This window comes from Somniosus microcephalus, chromosome 22 (genome assembly GCF_052327205.1).
Source record: "Somniosus microcephalus isolate GS21.2 chromosome 22, FLI_Smic_1.0, whole genome shotgun sequence".
NCBI classification, from domain to species: Eukaryota; Metazoa; Chordata; class Chondrichthyes; order Squaliformes; family Somniosidae; genus Somniosus; species Somniosus microcephalus.
In genome coordinates, this window is record NC_141008.1 from 800,272 (window position 1) to 812,052 (window position 11,781).

Consider the following 11,781-nt stretch of genomic DNA (forward strand, 5'->3'; position numbering starts at 1 on the left):
GCTGTACACAGAGTGTGCTGCACTGTCGGAGGCGCCGTCTTTCAGATGAGATGTTAAACCGAGACCGTGTCTGCCATCTCAGGTGGTTGTTAAAAATCCTATGGCACTATTTCGAAGAAGAGCAGGAGAGTTCTCCCCTGGGCCCTGGGCCAATACTTATCTCTTAATCAACATAACTAAAACAGATTATCTGGTCATTATCACACTGCTGTTTGTGGGAGCTTGCTGTGCGCAAATTGGCTACCACATTTCCTACATTACAAAAGTGACTACACTTCATTGGCGCTAAAGCGTTGGGACATCCTGAGGTCATGAAAGGCGCTGTAGAAATGCAAGACTTTCTTTTTTCTTTCTCTGGGAGCTCACCGACCACCAATGTTAGGCCGACTGGTCTGATTTATCCCTTTCACTCTGATTGAACAGAGTTGTTATATTGGCAATTGCAGGCATGTTGCACAACTTCATATCCAAGGTTTAGATAGAATTTTACAGCACAGACACCAGCCATTCGGCTCGACCGGTCCACGCCAGCGTTTATGCTCCACACGAGCCTCCTCCCACCCTACTTCATCTCACACTATCACCACATCCTTCCATTCCTTTCTCCCTCAGGTCCTTATCTAGCTTCCCCTCAAATGACATTCGCCTCAATCACTCCTTTTGGTAGCATCTTCCACATTGTCACCACTCTCTGGGTAAAGAACTTTCTCCTGAATTCCCTATTGGATTAATTAGTGACTATCTCATACGTATGGCCCCCAGTTTCGGTCTCCCCCCACAACTAGAAATATCTTCTCTCTGTCCACCCTATCGAACCCCTTCATAATTTTAAAGACCTCTATCAGGTCACCTCTCAGTCACTTTTCTAAAGAGCCCCAGCCTGTTTAACCTTTCCTGATAGTTGAACCGTCTCAGTTCTGGTACAAACCTTTTGTGCAGCTTCTCCAGTGCCTCTATATCTTTTTTGTAATATGGGGACCAGAACTGTGCACAGGATGTTTGGAGCATTGTCTTCAAAGCCTCTGTTATCTCCTCTCTGTCTTCCCTCAGTATTCGAGAACACAGTCATCAGGGTCTGGGGCCTTTGGCACTTCAACACAAAGAGGAAGCAGATCTTAATGAGAAAGTAGCCGTGGCCTGGGAGAGCCGCAGGTGATGATGGAATGGGCGAGGTATGCGAGAGCGTGAAGTGTTCAGAGGACAAAGGGGTCTTCAGGGAGCTGGTAATATCTGGACAGAAAGGAGCCTTCCGCATATCACAAATATTAAAGATGGGAACGGCTTTTCAGAGTAGTAGAGAACAGAGTATCCGTGGCAGCAGGTTAACTGATTTGTTAATTTCTACTAAACTGACAATGTAAACCATCTCTGACTTTACAGGCTGTTCTGGAAGCGACAGAGAAAAAACATCTCACACCCACAGAATTTATCTTGAGTGAGGTCCTGCAAAACATGTGAACCCTCGATGGAAGAAGGAGGCTGTGATGTTGAGACTGAGCGTTGACTGGCTGCTGCTTCTCTGTGCCCTCTCCTGCAATGTGTTGGTGCCCACAGTCCCCGGGTACAGTTTCAATAGCTGCATGCAGGATGCCAACCACAATGGTACCTTTCGGTGCGTCCACCGCTTCCTGACAAAGGTCTCTAGCGCCGTGTCCGACCTCCCAGCCAGCACCGTGCACTTGAACATCTCCCACAACTGGCTCACCCAACTGCAAGCGGGCAGCTTCCGCAGCCTGCCCAAGCTGCTCACCCTGCGGCTGGATTATAATCGGACTGAGAGTGTTTGCTGCAGTGTGTTTAGTAATCTCACCAGCCTACTGACCCTCAACCTGTCCTACAACAGTATCTCTCGTCTGAAATCTTCGGGCTTCCAAGAACTTGAAAAGTTAGATAAACTCCTGCTCCATCACAACCGCTTCGTCACAGTTGAACCCAAAGCCTTCGCTGCATTGGACAATCTTCAAACACTTGTCTTAAGCTCCAATAAACTCCAGAATTTCTCCCATCTGGTGAGCGCTGTCTCTGGGCTCAGTAATCTGATGCTCCTGGATCTGGGCAACAATCAACTCGCCTCCCTGCAACATCGCACCGCCCTCCCGCCCTCCCTCCGAAACCTCTCCCTCTCTAAAACCTCTCTCACAACATTTGACTGCCAACGGAACTTCCTCAGCACCATTCTCAATTTGGATCTGTCCAATAACAAACTCTCCGATGCTTTGGAATTTTCTAAAGTTGACCTGAGGAACATCTCGTGTTTGATCATCAAGAACAACCCCTTAAATGTCACCGAGTTTCTCAAATCTGCAAACCTGGATCTACAGAATGTTCAATACTCTGGGTTAAGGCTGCACAACCAGAGACAGCTGTCCAACCTGTGCCACTATCTGGGTCACAGGTTTATGAAGAGCCTGGTCCTGCAGAACAATCAGATCTCAATCCGCACTGCCCATTCCCTATCCCAGTGCCCACCCATCACCAGCTGGGATTTATCACACAATCTCCTCACATCTGTGGCCTGCTTTGAATTTACATCGAAAAGCAAGCAAGCTGTTTCTTTCATTATCGAGCACAACAGAATTAACAATTTACCTTCCTGTTACAAGGACGGGAAGGCAGTCGCGATGTTTCCCAAGCTGTCCAATTCCAATTCCAATTTAAATGCTTTATTGGCATGAAAGTTTACAGAGAACCATATTGCCAAAGCTAACATAGTAAAAAGTTACAGTTTTCTAAAAATATTCTTTTGACATTTGTTGGTTACATACAATATTACTTATAAACAATATTAATTTTTTTTTTTTTTTTTTACAATCTTTGTATTACATTTGGTACTTTCAATATTAGTTTTAAACATTCTTAACTTTAAACAGTTCTCAGGTTGTGACATGTTGTTACATATTTCGCCCCCAGGTATCGTCTGTCTCCTTCTCCCAGGACTAATCTTAGTTTTGACACGTCATCCAATTCCTTGAATTCTGGGGTTGTTTGACTGAACGTGTTGAGTAATATGTTTCTTGGTGTGGTGAATTTTTCGCATTTTAGGAGAAAATGCATTTCTGCTTCAACCTTGCCTGACAGACATTGATCGCAAATTCTATTCTCTCTAGGCTGCCAGGATTTTTTGTATCTGCCTTTTTCAATTTCTAGTTGGTGGTCGCTTAGTCTGTACCTGGTGAGGGTCTGTCTCTGTTTTGTGTCTCTGATGGTCGAGAAGTAGTCTGCCAGTTTATATTCTCTTTTTAGGGCCCGGTAACATTCTAATCTGCTTTGGCTTTCGGTTACTTTGTTCCAATGTTCCAGATAGGTTTCTTTGCATTTTTTAATGATTTGGTTTACTCGGATTGGTGTTTGGATGGCTGTGTTGGTCTGAGGCTGGTCAGGGTCCGGCTGAGTACTTTGTTTCAGTAGTAGCTGACTCAGGTGACTCTTTTCTGGGTTTAGCTCTTGGGTCTGGAAGGCTTTGAAATGAAGGGTGTCTGGGGGGCTAGATTTGAGGTGATTTAGGAAGTTTAGTGCTCGTTTTTGGATGTTTATTATCAGTGGGTATCTGCCCAGTTCGGCTCTGCATGCATTTGTTGGTGTTTTCCTTTGGGTGCGAAGGATGCTTCGGCAAAATTCTGCATGTAGGGCTTCTATTGTGTGTTTTTCCCATTTAGTGTAGCTATGGTGGTTTAGCGGGCCCCATACTTCGCTACCGTACAGCGCAGTGGGCAGGATTATGCTGTTGAATATTTTGAGCCAGATTCTGATTGGGATTTGGATGTTGTAAAATTTTCTTTTGATTGCATATAGGGCTCTTCGTGCTTTTTCTTTTAGTACATTCACTGCTATGTTGAAGCTCCCTGATGCTGTGATAGTTAGACCAAGGTAGGTGTAGCTCATAGTGTGTTCTATAGTGGTATCACTGAGAGTAAACTGGTATTTGTTTTCCTGACACCTGGGCCTTTTTTGAAAGATCATGATGTTGGTTTTCTTTAGATTTACTGTTAGAGCCCAATTTTGGCAGTATTTGTCGAGTAGGTCTAGTTGTTGCTGTAATCCCTGTTCTGTGGGAGACAGCAGAACCAGGTCGTCCGCATAGAACAGGGATTTCACTTCTCCATCCAGGAGACAGAGACCTGGTGACTCACTTTGCTCCAGCATGTCTGCTAATTCATTTATGTATATGTTGAACAGGGTCGGGCTCAAATTGCAGCCCTGCCGGACACCTCTTCTCTGGGTGAAGAAGTCGGTGCGTTTGTCTCCAATTTTGACCCCGCATTTATTTTTCAGATACATTGATTTAATAAGGTCATAGACTTTGCCCCCTATTCCACACTGAAGAAGTTTATAATAGAGCCCTTCGTGCCATATAGAGTCAAAGGCTTTCTTGAAGTCAATGAAACAGGCGAATATTTTCCCATTTTTTGTTTGGTGTATATGTTTTTCAATGAGGGTGTGGAGGGTATAGATATGGTCGGTGGTGCGGTGTTTTGGGAGAAAGCCTATTTGGTTTTTTCTGAGGATATTATGTTTGTTAAGAAAATTTAGTAATCTACTATTTAGAATACTGCAGAATAACTTCCCTATACAACTGTTGACACAGATGCCGCGGTAGTTATTGGGGTCTGATTTGTTTCCACTTTTATATATGGGAGAGATTAGTCCTTGGCACCAGATATCGGGAAAACAGCCTGACCGTAATATGATGTTGAATAGCTTGAGTACCGCACCCTGCATCTCTACACTGCTGAACTTGAGCATTTCGTTTTTGATGTTGTCTGGGCCACAGGCTTTCTTTAGGTGGAGAGATTTTGTTTTTGTGGCCAGTTCTTTCCATGTGATTGGGGAGTCTAGAGGGTTTTGGTTGTCTTTGATTGTTGCTTCTAAATTGTGGAGTTTTTCTGTGACATGTTGTTGACTTGGGTTTGTTTCGTTTATTGGGATGTCTTTGTAGAGGTTTTCAAAGTGTGTTCTCCAGATGTCTCCATCTTGGATTGGTAATGCTTGCAATTGTGTTTTACTTAGTTCATTCCACATTCCCCAGAATTGTTTTGGATTAGTGGAGTTTTCAATTTCTTCAAGTAGTTTGTGGGTATAATTTTGTGTTTTTTTCCTAATGGTGTGTTTATATCTTTTGAGGGTTTCATTGTATTTAATACGTAGGTCCGGATTGTTTGGTTGGCGATGCTTTTGGTTTGCTATTTTTCTCAGGTATTTTCTGGCATTTTTGCATTCGTAGTCAAACCATTTCTTGTTTTTATTTTGTCTTATGTAACGCTTCCTCTTCTGTTTCACAATGTCGGCTTTTACAGCTGCCTCGTGGAAGATCCTATTTATATCCTCTATGGCTATGTTTACACCATCTCTGGTGATATCATATAGATTTTCTTTAAATTTTGATATTTTACTTGTGAGATCAGGTGAATTTAGTGCTGTGATGAATTTATCTCCACTGTCTGGAGCCCATCTGTATGTCTGGTTTATTTTATGTAGCTTACTGGGTTCTTTTTTTGTGTCTGTAGTTTGGGCAGAAAGTTTAAGGTACACATTTATTTGGTTATGGTCTGAGAGGGGGGATTGCTGCCTGACAGTGAATGAGTTGATATCGCAGGGGTCCAGGTCAGTGATTGTATAATCCACCACACTAGAGCCAAGAGTTGAGGAATATGTGAGTCTCCCTAAGGAGTCTCCTCTGAACCTACCGTTAACTATGTACAGGCCTAAGGCTCGGCAGAGTTGCACTACCTCCCTACCGCTTTTATTTATTTCACGGTCAAGGTTGTTCCGGTTTGCGATGGCTGGTGTGACATCTAAAGGGGTCTGGCCAAACACATGGTTATTTCCCTGTGGGTCTATGAAGTCAGGTTCACACCCGGTCCTTGCATTTAGGTCCCCACATAGTATCACCTTTCCCTGGGCCTGGAAATGGCTGATTTCCATGTGGAGAGTATCAAATAACTCCTCTTCGAAGTATGGCGAATCTATTGGAGGTATGTAGATCGCACATAAGTAAACATCTTTTTTTGCTATTCCTATATTTTTATCCAGTTTTAGCCATACGTGTGATTTCCCCTGTTTTACCGGTGAGATGTGTTTATCCAGTTCTTCTATATACCATACCAATATTCCTCCGGAGGTTCTGCCCTTGCGTGTCTTAGTGTTCTTTACTGAGGGCACAATGATTTCATGGTACATTGGAGGACAGTGGGTCGCCCCGTCCTTTTGGTACCATGTTTCTGTTAATACACTTATGTCAATGTCTTTTATCGCTTTTAGGAATTCAGAGTCTGTACTCTTCATCCCAAAAGTTGAGGAGCGGAGACCCTGGATATTCCAGCAGCTTATGTGGAAGGAACACATTTATATAGTTCAGGAAACGAGATAAAATGGACCTATTTTGTAGGATGAATGTGGAAACACTATTTTCTATAATGCTAAATAACGATTTAGTATTAGTTTCATGAGGCAAGCACATATATCTATCTAATAGTAGTACTAGTAGTGACAAAATACCAATAGTGATAATGATAAATTAACAATACCAATAATTTAGTGCATTTCTCTTCGGCTTTCTATCAGGGTGTGTATCATCGACATGATCTTTTCCAGTTCTTTGTAAAAAGTCTGTGGTCTAGAGGGGGGTCTGGGGTTAGGTGCAAAAGCACGGTTCTGTTGTTGGTTTTGTATAGGGGGGTGGGCATTGGTTGTCCTGTTTGGGTTAGGGCTCCCAATGGTAGAGGGTGTGCGAAGGCTGCGTCTTCTGGCAGTGTCTATGAGGTTTTTTGCGAAGACCCACATCCGCTGTTTGAGTAGATGTATTTTGTCATAGAGGTCCCTTGTGTTGATGTTTGGATGATGGGCCAGGTAGACGTTGGGGAAGACAGAACATCTCCTGTCGATTTCCCTGTTGGTGTTGTGGATTATATGGGCTGAGGTGTCCTTTCTGGGTAGTAGTGTGGAGATCACGATCTGCGTATCGGGGAATTCCCTGCTTGCCTTTTCCGCCATCTTGCTCACCGCCCTAGCAGTGTCTTCCCGTAGGGTGTGTAGGTCGTTTGTGCCTGTGTGGATCACAATCCATTTGGGGCTCCCAAGGGATTCTTGGTTCAGGATCTTCGTTGCTTGGTCTGTGTTGGCGCACAATTTTTTCAGGACTTGATGGCCTGGGAACAGCCTCTGGGGGTCTAGGAACTTTCCGTTGGAGTCGGTCAGCACGACTGCCTGATAGGCTGGTTTTTCAGACTGGGTAGCAGTAGTCTGGGCAGGACTTGACTGATGGCTGGTTGTTGGCTGGGTTTCTGGGATATGTAGTGTGGCAGGAGCAAGGTTTGGGGCTTTCGGTGTGTCCTCGTTTAGGGGTGTATCTGACGGTTTTAGTGTTCCTGTGCGTGGGGACTGGGTAGCCATAGTTTGGGCATGACTCGGCTGGGGGCTGGTTGTTGGTTGGGTTTCTGGGATATGCTGTGTGGCAGGAGCGGGGTTTGGGGCTTTCGGTGTGTTCTCGTTTAGGGGTGTGTCTGACGGTTTTAGTGTTCCTGTGCGTGAGGACTGGGTAGCCGTAGTCTGGGCATGACTCGACTGAGGGTTGGTTGTTGGTTGGGTTTCTGGGATATGCTGTGTGGCATGGGCGGAGTTTGTGGCTTTCGATGTGTTCTTGTGTGGGGTGGCCTCCGTCGGGTTCTGTGTCCTTCTTTGTGTGTTGTTTTTGTGTTATCAGGTTTTTGGACCTTAGGAGTTTTGGGTTGCTTATTGAGCCTTTCTACGGCCTCCATCCTTTGGTTTAGCTGAGTACGGATTTCTTTGATCTCATTTCTCAGCTTGTGGATGGTGGACTCGTTTTCCGTTTTCAGCTGTTTGAGCTCCTCCCTCCAATTCTTGGCCTGTGTTTCTCTGTATTCGTTGAACTCGAGTTCTAGTGTGGACAGATTCTCCTTCAGCATTGTGTTTGCGTTGAGAGGTGTGGGGGGGGGTGGAGATGGGCAGGGAGGTGATTGCCTCTGCTTGTCTCTCTTCTTCTTCCTCCGTTTGGCTCTCCTCATTCTCTAGTCGAATCTCTGTTGACTCCTGTTCATTTGTCTTCTTTATGGCTGCCTTAACTTTCAACTGGGGGTATTCATTTTCGAAGGAGTTCAGATTTTCTACATTCCCCTGTATCATGATCTTTCCTTTGGTGTAGTAGCTTATGGTTAACAGGGGGTCATCTTTATCTAGATTTTCATCTTTACATATTTTCAGTCTGCCTCCCTTGCCAATACCTTCATTGGAGATGTATGCGTACTGTTGTAATAAGGTCTCCTTCCATGGGGTAATGGAATTGGTGTAGAATAGGAGGTTGTTCTTCATCTTCATCCCTCTGTGTGAGGTATAGTCGACGTAGAGTGTCTCTGGGTTACTTTTTAGTGTTTTGTCCTTGTATTTTTCCTTTGAACTCTTTTTTTTGCATTGCTCAGGATATGTCACGTCCCTGCTCATTTTAGTCGTTTGTTTGTTTTTTTTTTTTTTGAAAGATATATAACTTTTTTTCTTTTTTTCCGTGTTCCACTTTATCCTACTTTTAGGTCCAAAATTGAAAGTTTTTCAGGGGTTCATATTTGATATAGTTGCTCTTAAAAGTTTCTCTTTCTCTTTCTCTCTCAGGCTCTTGGTTCGGGTAGTTTGTCTTTTCTCTCAGGTTTCTATTTCTTTTTTCTCGTGGGTTTGTTGTTCTTTTTTTCAGGGTTTTTTTCACACTTTTTTCTCCGGTATCACTCGCTCTCAGTGTCTCGGGCTCGCTCTCTCCGCGCTCCGGGCGGATCTCCTCGTGTCGATCTCAGGCCCCCGGGTTTCCCCGATTCACCAGGCTGTTTTCTGCTCTGGTCTCCCGGTCTCCGGTCTCGTGTGGCCCGGCCCGGCCCGGTGTTTGTCCGAGTTTCTCGGGGTTTCTGTGCTTGCTCGCTCTCCGGGCCCGACAGTCCCGACATGGCCTGTCCCACCGGACCGCACCTCCCGGTCTGGGTCTGGTGGTCTCGGTTCCCGGGCTGCTCCCTCTCTCCGACCCCGCGGTCACTGGGACTCGGTTCCCGGGTTCCCCCTCCCCCAGGCCTCGTACTCACTCTGCTTCGGGCCGCTCCTCCCGATCTGGGTCTGGGGTTCGGCCTCGCGGTCTCTGAGCCTCGGTTCTCGGGTTTCCCCAGGCCTCGTACTCACTCTGCTTCGGGCCGCTCCTCCCGATCTGGGTCTGGGGTTCGGCCTCGCGGTCTCTTAGCCTCGGTTCTCGGGTTTCCCCAGGCCTCGTACTCACTCTGCTTCGGGCCGCTCCTCCCGATCTGGGTCTGGGGGCCGGTGTTTCCGGGCTGCTCCCCCTCTCCGACCCCGCGGTCTCTGGGCCTCGGTTTTCGGGTCCTGGCTCTGGCCGCTCTTCTCGGTCAGGCTTCTCCCGCTTCAGGCTCCGTGCTGCGGTTGCTGCTCCGGGCTATTTCGTGTTTGTTTTACTCTAACTCGCTGTCTTTTCTTTTTTCCTTTATGCCTCTTTTTTTCCAAGTTTTTTTTTTCTCTCTTTGGCGCTCTTTTTGGCGGTCTTTTCCTTTGGTACTTATTTCTTAAACTAAACTTAACTTAACTTAATTTAAACTAAACTAAACTCTCTCACCTTTTCTCTTTGACTTTAAGAAGTAGATTTTTCTACATTTAAATGGCAAAAACCTTAGAAAAATGCAGCAGCTCTCTCTCCCTCTCTCTCTCTCTCACACTCCCAATCTCTCTCCGTCACTCTCTCTCTCTCAGTCGCTCCTAACCTTTCGCTAAAACAGGATTTTCACCATTTATAGTCAAGCCTTCTCTTATGCTCCCGATCTCCGGACCCTAAAGCTGAACATTAACAACATTGCTGTCATCAACAAGGCTGCCTTTTCTAACCTCACCAACTTGCAGGAGCTCCGACTCGACAACAACCTCATAACTGACATCTGTGAACACACCTTCAGCAACCTTGGGAGTCTCAGGAATCTCAATCTCAGAAACAACAGGATCTCAATTGTTTTCAGCAAGGTGTTTGCAAATCTCAATAACCTGGACACATTGGACCTGGGAGGGAACAAAATTCTAAGCCTCACCAGCCAGTCTTTCTGTGGATTACACAACCTGACCAAGCTTTATCTCGATAGGAACTGTACAACTCGTATCAGCAGGGAGATCTTCGATATCCTCCCATCATTTGGAGTGTTCGACTTGGACAGTAACCGGATCAGATACAACACTGGCCTGATTGCAGCATCTCCCTTTGTTAACCTCACAAAGCTCTACATTCTCAAACTACAAGCCCAGCAACCCTACAGCATCAACATTATTCCTCCAAAGTTTTTCAACGGCCTCATCTCTTTAAGAAGCCTGTATATAGGAGAGAATAAAATGTCGCTGTCCAAAGGCGGATTTGAAGACCTGATCAATTATGAGAATCATCTCCATGCCCGATGCTTGCAACGGGATCCACAGTCTGAATCCAGGGATCTTCAAGAATCTCCCGAGTCTAAAGAGACTCAACCTTGAAAATGTCGGCCTCCAATCCATGTCTCTTGACATCTTTGGAAAACTTTCCAACCTGAGGACATTGTTCTTGGGGAAAAACACTATTCAGATCATCAATAGCACGGTTGTGGAACACCTGCCCTCCCTGACCTACCTGGATCTACGGAAGAACCCGTTCCCCTGCACCTGTGACATCAGTTGGTTCCAGAACTGGTCCCTGTCCAACCCGAGGGTGCAGGTTATCTATTTTTACAACCAAACCTGTGCAGATCGGCCAACTGAATGCTTGTACAAGTTTGATGCTCGCGTTTGTTACTTGGACATTGGGCAGATTATGTTCCATATAACTGTGCCGGTCTTGATCTTGTTCATGTTCTTCAGCAAAGGGTACTGGCACATCAAGTATGGGTTTTATATTTTCCGATCGTGGTTGAATGACCACAGAGGGAGAGGAGAGAGTCAACAGTCCTACAGGTATGATGCATTTATCTCCTATAATTCTCAGGACGAAGACTGGGTTCTGCAAGAGTTAGTGCCAAACCTAGAAATGAGAGGACCTCAATGCTTCAAACTCTGCCTCCACCACAGAGATTTTGAGCTGGGCAAATATATCATCGACAACATCGTGGACAGCATCTACCAGAGCAGGAAGACCATCTGTGTGATGAGCCGCAACTACCTGTACAGCGAGTGGTGCTCCATGGAACTGCAGCTAGCGAGCTACAGACTCTTCCATGAGCTGAACGATATCATCATCCGGATCTTCTTGGAGACGATTCCAGAAGCTGAACTCTCAACCTACCACAAGACGAGAAATGTCATGAAAAAGAAGACATACATCCAGGGGGCATCAGACATTGAAGCTCAAAAATTGTTTTGGGTCAAAGTGAGAGAAGCGATTAAAGGCTCCAACTGGGCCATGGAGGCGAATCCCGCTGCTGAAAGTTAATCTTCAAGGCCTAGAAATCCGCAGTCTTACCGCAGGCCCTTAAGGCCCGATTCGGGGAGACATGGTGGCTGCCGCACTTCCCATGTGTTTTGGAGTGCGCCGCTCAACTAACCGCCCTGTGTTAATTGTGAACAACTCCCCCAGTGGCTGCAGAATGGCCGGTGGAATGCTGCTGACTTTCAGTGGGGGAGACTGCAAATGGTCTTGCAGGACGACCTCGAACAACTCTGGCCCTAGAAGGCCTGGCTGTAGACTACACCACCTCGGCATGGGCGGCAGCAGCCTAGGCTGGCTGACAGGCAGTGGCACGGGCAATGGTGGAGTGGCAGAGGTGGGAGTAGGAATGC

General features: G+C 45.9%; 1 pseudogene; it reads left to right on the forward strand.

Annotated features, from left to right (window-relative positions):
* Positions 1-1,484: 1,484 nt before the first annotated feature.
* Positions 1,485-11,434, forward strand: LOC147101970 (uncharacterized; annotated as a pseudogene).
* Positions 11,435-11,781: the final 347 nt, after the last annotated feature.